This window comes from Triticum urartu, chromosome 2A (genome assembly GCF_056163025.1).
Source record: "Triticum urartu cultivar PI428250 chromosome 2A, HENAU_Tu73, whole genome shotgun sequence".
Lineage (NCBI taxonomy): Eukaryota > Viridiplantae > Streptophyta > Magnoliopsida > Poales > Poaceae > Triticum > Triticum urartu.
The window spans coordinates 625,245,033-625,251,530 of NC_141874.1; positions in this window are offsets into that span (position 1 = coordinate 625,245,033).

Genomic DNA, 6,498 nt, shown 5'->3' on the forward strand with positions numbered 1-6,498 from the left:
TGGCCACAGCAGGCTGTCGTGCCTTCACCACCAGGCTACGCAGCGTCGCGTGGCCCGGCAAGTTCAAGCCAGACCTGCCTCCTCGTTACGACGGCACGGCCGACCCTGCGGAGTTCCTCCAGCTCTATGAGCTAGGCATCGAAGCTGCCAATGGAGACGAGAAGGTCATGGCGAACTGGTTTCCCATGGCGCTCAACGACGGGGCCCGCACCTGGCTCCTGAACCTGGCTCCAGGCACGATCTCCTCTTGGGACAAGATGCGCACCCGCCGTGAGCGACATGTGCCGCATCAAGCAACAACCTGGGGAGACCCTGCAGAAGTACATCCAGCGCTTCAACAACGCACGCCTCAAGATTCCCAAGGTGACTGAGGTGGCCATCATCTCAGCCTTCTCCGACGGCGTGCGCGATGTCAAGATGAAGGAGGAGCTGGCGATGCATGAAGACCTGTGCACTTCCTTGGAGCTGTGCAACTTGGCAACCAAGTGCGCCAGGGCTGAGGAAGGGCGTCTCTCCCTCCTCGAGCTGCCTGCCGCAGACCCAGAAGAGAAGAAACCCAAGTCCAAGGATGTGAAGCGCAAGGGGGCTGCCGTGCTCGCGGCAGAACCAGACACCAAGCGGGGCAGACATCAGCCCGAACCTTCCAAGGGCAGTCGATACTGTGTGTACCACGACCTCCACACCCACAACACCAACGTATGTCAAGAGCTCCGAGCCGTGCGAGAAGGAAGGATCGGCCGTCGCCCCGACCGCGGTGAACGGGGCTACGGTCGAGGAGGAGGAAGGAACGCAGGACGCTGGGAAGACCGTGGCCCGCGCCAAGGGTGGCGCGATCAACCTCGCGAGGATCGCTGGCAAGATCCGCCTCAAGAGGGAGACTGGAGGGATCAGCCTTGCGAGGATCACCTGCAAGGCAACGCAGGCCTCCCTCCGCTGCCGCCACAGCCAAGGAGAAACGAGGACCGCCACCAGGACGAGGGGGCTGGGGGCTTCCAGGAGCCGCGCGCGATCGCCTGCATCCTGGGCGGGGCTCAAGCCCTAGCCTCTCAACGCATCCTCAAGCAGTTCGCCCGCGAAGTGAATGCAGTCCTCCCCAAGCTCGAAGCCATGTGCCCTCTCAGGTGGTCGGCATGCGCCATCACGTTCAGCTCAGCAGATCAGCTCAAGTGTGCGGCTACAGCCGGAGTCCTCCCGATGCTTTGTTCCCCAATCATCAGCAACGTGGTGGTCACCAGGACCCTCATCGATGGCGGGGCAGGGCTCAACGTCCTGCCCGTGGAAACATCCAACAATCTCCAAGTGCCCTACAGCCAGCTTCAGTCAACCAAGCCTTTCTCCGGAGTCACCGACGGCTCCACGGTCCTGATTGGGCAGGTCCGCTTCCCTGTGACCTTCAGGGCACGCGACAACTACCGCACCGAGCTCATCGACTTTGACGTCGCTCACATTCTACAATGCCATCCTTGGGTACCTAGCGCTGGACAAGTTCATGGCCGTAACTCACCACGGCTACAACGTCCTCAAGATGCCAGGAAGTGGCGGAGTCATGACGGTGCCCTGTGAAGAGAAGGACGCGGCGTGTTCCCTGGAACGAGCCTTTCAGGCCACATCACTGGAAGACCCGGATCGTGGAAGGAGGAGGCTTCCCGAGACCGCCCCCAAGAAGAAGAAGACATCGTCCGGCCCGGCCCCTCAGGAGGCAGGCCCCTCCGGGCCCGTGCCTGCCCAGGGGGAACCTCCTTCCATCCCATAGGAAAGCGCGCCCGGCGCCCTCCTCAGGCAGGGCTTGGGGGCTCTCCCCTGGAGGGCCACCGACCTGGCTAGGGTCACGAGGGAGGCACTTGGGCACCACATGGAGGCGTGTTTCAAAGCACGTTTCCCTCAAGAAGGAGTAAGGCAACGAGAGCCAGACCCTCAGGAGTTCGTCAGCAAGGACATTTAGGAGCTACAGGAGTCAAGAGTCATGAAAGGCGGCCCCCGCCTACCAGCAGTGGCTCCCCATCCAGGCAAAGATGGTGGGCTGCGCGTCTACATCGACATATCAGGGCTCAATCGAGTCACCTCTCTGGAGCGCCTTTGGCCCTCGCGAGTGGGGCGCTGCGGAGGTCCACCCCACAGCTACGTTCGCATGCCTTACGGCTTGCCGAACGCGGCTGCCACGTACCAGCGCCTCATGAGGGGCATCATGGAGGCACGAGAGGCCAGGCGTTCCGCAGCCCTGGCGGAGATGGAGATGGTCCGCGAGGAGCCACCAGCGCCTCCGGAGCCTCCCGAGGCCCCTAGGCCTGGGGGATCGTGAGGATCAGCTTCCGCAGCCCACCTAGTCTGCTACACCAACAGTCCTTCGTCCTCAACATCATCAGGTGACATCTTTCAATTTCATTTCCAGCTGGGAGCGCCCCCCCAGGGCTGCAATATTCCCAGGCCGCGTGGGTCTGTCCCTGCGGCATGTATCCCTTTTATTTCATGTTGTTAGCTTACCTTGTTGGGGGCGCCCCTCGGGCTGCATCATCCCCAAGTCGCTCGGGCCTGACCCAGTGATGTCCACCTTCCCAGCACCTATTTGAATGAATCCACTCCTTCGCGGCTAATGTGTTTGACCTAGTTGCCCGCTCAACTGACGCCAACGGATGGAACTGCTCCCAAACGGCACGACGCTTGCGCATGGGTCCGTCCCTGCAACGCCGACAAACCTGAATGGCTGAGCTCTCGCCGCGGCAGCCCCGCATGGCGCCACCTCGTCAAGCCTTCAGTGCCTCATCGCCCCTCGGAAGCAACCAACGGCTGACTGTCAATTGTTATGGCAACCCCTCGTTCTTTCTATGATGGGTTTACAGGATCTCCTAAAGGAGCCGCATCAGGCGAGGCCCTTGCGGTCTCTCCTTCACTCTCATTCGCGCGAACCACTTGCACGTTAAAGGGGGGTGCCTGAGCATCGCGACTCAGTGCTCCTACTGGCTCTCCAGCCCTCACCCTCTGGCCTTGTCCACGGCATCGCGACCTAGCATACCAGCAACGGCTGAGACTCGCTCGAGGGCCGGGACCCGAGGACGTAGAGCAGAAAGGGGAGAAAAGGCGAGAGGGGAGGGACTCGCGAGGACCTCGCCGAGCAACCTCACGCCTGCCGATGCACGGACCTGGTGACACACCAGAGAGCGACCCCTGATTCTCGAGATAAGTCACCACCCGGAAGCACCAGCTACCGTGGCACCATGCCCGCACCTAATGCAATCCTGTGTTAGCGACGCCGCTCTCCTTTCTCACCGAACGATGGCTGCTTGAGCGCCAAAGGGGACCTCCTGAGCATCGCGACTCAGGGGCTCTTACCGGACTCCGGGTCGCTCACCTCCTGGCCTTGACCACGGCATCGCGACCCGGCATACCAGCGACAGCTGAAGCCGCCTTGGGACTGGGACCTGTCGGCGCAGAGCACCAAGCCCTCGTGAGGTTCGAAAGGGAGAACTGAGCTAAGACGGAATGAGCAACTCACACAATTCTACGACAAGGGTTATATTAACAAAACAGGATCATAGGCACCTTACAAGCCCCCACGGGACGCGTCTTTGATTCCTCGCAGGGAATAGATCCTAAAAGGACGCTAACTACGCGCGCCCTGCAAAAGACACCATCATCAACAGTGGGCCATCAAGCACCGGCGCCAACCCCATCCAGATCAGAGGCGGTGACGGCCTGACGAGCCCGCCCTGCTCCAGGAGCGGCGCCGGCTCGGGGGCTCGTAGCTGTCATCGCTCGTCTCCGGAGTCGCAAAGAGCTCGCTGGAGTCGCTGGAACCTCCGCCGCCTCCGCCGCCTAAGGAGCCGCCAAGGGAGCGGTCGGCGGGCCCAGTCCTCGCCGCAGCAGGGTCCCGGCCACCTCTCCCAGGGCAGCACTCCAGCCGGCGCCCGTTTGCATCGAAGACCTTGAAGAACATCACTGAAGCACCGTCGTACTCCAAGTGGATCGCGAAGGTGCCTCTTGTCCTGCAAACCCGAGCGACTTTGCTCCAGCCTCGAGTCATGAAGACCTCGCCCGGGGCAACGACCGCGACCTCTGCCTCGGTCACGCGAGTGCTGCAACCGGCATGCTGCAGCCAAAGCTCCAAGAGTTCTCCCTGCGGGATGATGGAGGTGAAGAAGGGAGGAAGGCGAATCCAAGACTGAGGAGGCATGGCGGCGTGGAACACGAACTCTTGGGAGGAGCCCTCGGTGTGGACCCCAGGGGGGACGACCCACACCTTCGTGACCCGTCGGCCCCGACGGCGGCGCCGCCCGTGGCGATCAGCATCAGCTCCTTCAGGGCCCTCGTTGTGGGCGTACAAGGGAAGCGGGAACCCCGGCGGTGGCCGCTCGCACCAGGGCCTCGACACCACCTGATGGGCCCCCTCGTCCGGGCCGCGGAGGACGAGCCGTTTCTTCGGCGGGAGCGGGTCTGGTTCCTCTCGGGGATCCTTTCCCTTCTCTACCGTCAAGAACCGGCGGATCAGAGCCATCGCAGCAAGACGGGGCAAGGACCGGGAAGAAGGAGAAGCAAGAAGGGATGGACTGGAAGGGCGCGCGCCATTCCGTACTTATGGCCAGCGAAGGCCAACCGCCGACCTCCACGATCGCAGGTAATCATGACCCGCTTTGCATGCAGGGACTTGTCCAATCCGTGCAGTTGCCGAGGTGCCATGGGGAAGTGGTGACGCCCACGTCCAATCAACCGCAACGCGGCGCCCAAGACCGCAGGCTGTTAGGGCCCGCGGCACTTCGCTCTTGCCCTTCCGCCTCCCTGCACGGCCAAGTCCGGGCGCACCTTGGGCCCGGGGGCTACTGTCGGCGTTCTGGGAATGGGGGTCCCCAGACTTGCCTGCTTGCGGCCTGCGGCGTGGCTCAAAAGGGGGCCCAGCACGGCCCATCTTCATCAACACAGACCCAAGACCCTTGCGAGGGGCCAAGCCTCGCGGGGCGGACAACACAGAGCTTCCTCAGGCACGGCCTCACCAGGCTGGCTTGCGAGGAGGCGAAGAGATCAAGGCGGGGTACCTCACGAGGTGCCCGTGACGCAAGCCATGACGACCAAGGGCGCCAGGCGGGCGCCAGCCCGCGCTGTGTCCTCCTTTCCCCTTTGGTGCAAAGGGGGCAAGCGCAGCCGCGGGGTACCGAGGCATCAGGCTAAGGTTGCCATTTTGATGCAACAAGACCAAGACCAGAAGGACTGCAAGACGGAGGTATTCGTGGAGCCCAAGACGACGTCACCACCAGAGCTTTGTGCAGGGAGGACCAAATTTAGTCAGGATAAGTGTATCAGATGTTCCCCTTCAAACTGGCCAATTGTTGGCGCCCTTCCCGCTCAATATTTGGGAAGAGGCCCAGGGCCATTGCCTATAAATAGGACCAGCCACCCACAGGGAGGAGGGGGGTTCGGGTTCAAGATCGAGCATCGAGGATCAAGGATCGAATCGAAATCAGAGAGAGAGAAGGGTGACTGAACTCCTCCTAGCAGTTCGTCCCCCCCCCCCCAGCCAAGAACAGACCCTTGCGAGGTTGTTCTTCCTTGTATTATTCATCATCATCAGCCCAAGAGGCAATCCACCACACCACACACTAGAGTAGGGTATTACACCACAACGGTGGCCCGAACCAGTATAAATCATGTGTTTCTTGTGCTGTTCTTTCCATAGCTTAGATCTTAGCAAGGCGGAGGGGTGCAGGTAGGTAGAAGGCAAAATCTCCGCGCGCACCCCAGTGTTCGAACCTCAAGGGTCTGCCAGAACCCGAAATCCGACAATTACAAGAGTAGATCTACCACGAGATCAGATAGGCTAAACCCTAGAAGCTAGCCTATGGTATGATTGTCTGTCTTCCTACAGACTAAAACCCTCCGGTTTATATAGACACCGGAGGGGGCTAGGGTTACACAAGGTCGGTTACAAAGGAGGAGATACGCATATTCGTATTGCCTAGCTTGCCTTCCGCACCAAGTAAAGTCCCATCTGGACACAAGATGAAGTCTTCAATGTTGTATCTTCATGGTCCAACAGTCCGGCCAAAGGATATAGTCCAGCTGTCCGGAGACCCCCTAATCTAGGACTCCCTCAATAGCCCCTGAACCAGGCTTCAATGACGATGAGTCCGGCACGCAGTGTTGTCTTCGGCATTGCAAGGCGGGTTCCTCCTCCGAATACACCATGGAAGAGTTTGAATGCAAAGACAGTGTCCGACCCTGTAAAATAAGTTCCACATACCACCGTAGAGAGAACGATACTTCCATAAATCCAATCTGCTGACATGTTTTGATAGTATGACATCACTTCATGGCCCGGTTATTATTCAAACCGCTTTTCTCAACCAGCTACGCACATATCGCGAGGCGGTTTTCTCGATACGTCTTGTCAAAGCAGAGATCGTGTTCCCCTTATCACGGGATTCTCATCAATACGGACGTGGGTAACCCAATCGCGCCATCAATTACGACACCTGGGGAATAAGCGGTTTTGCCAGGCAAGTGGGGAGACTC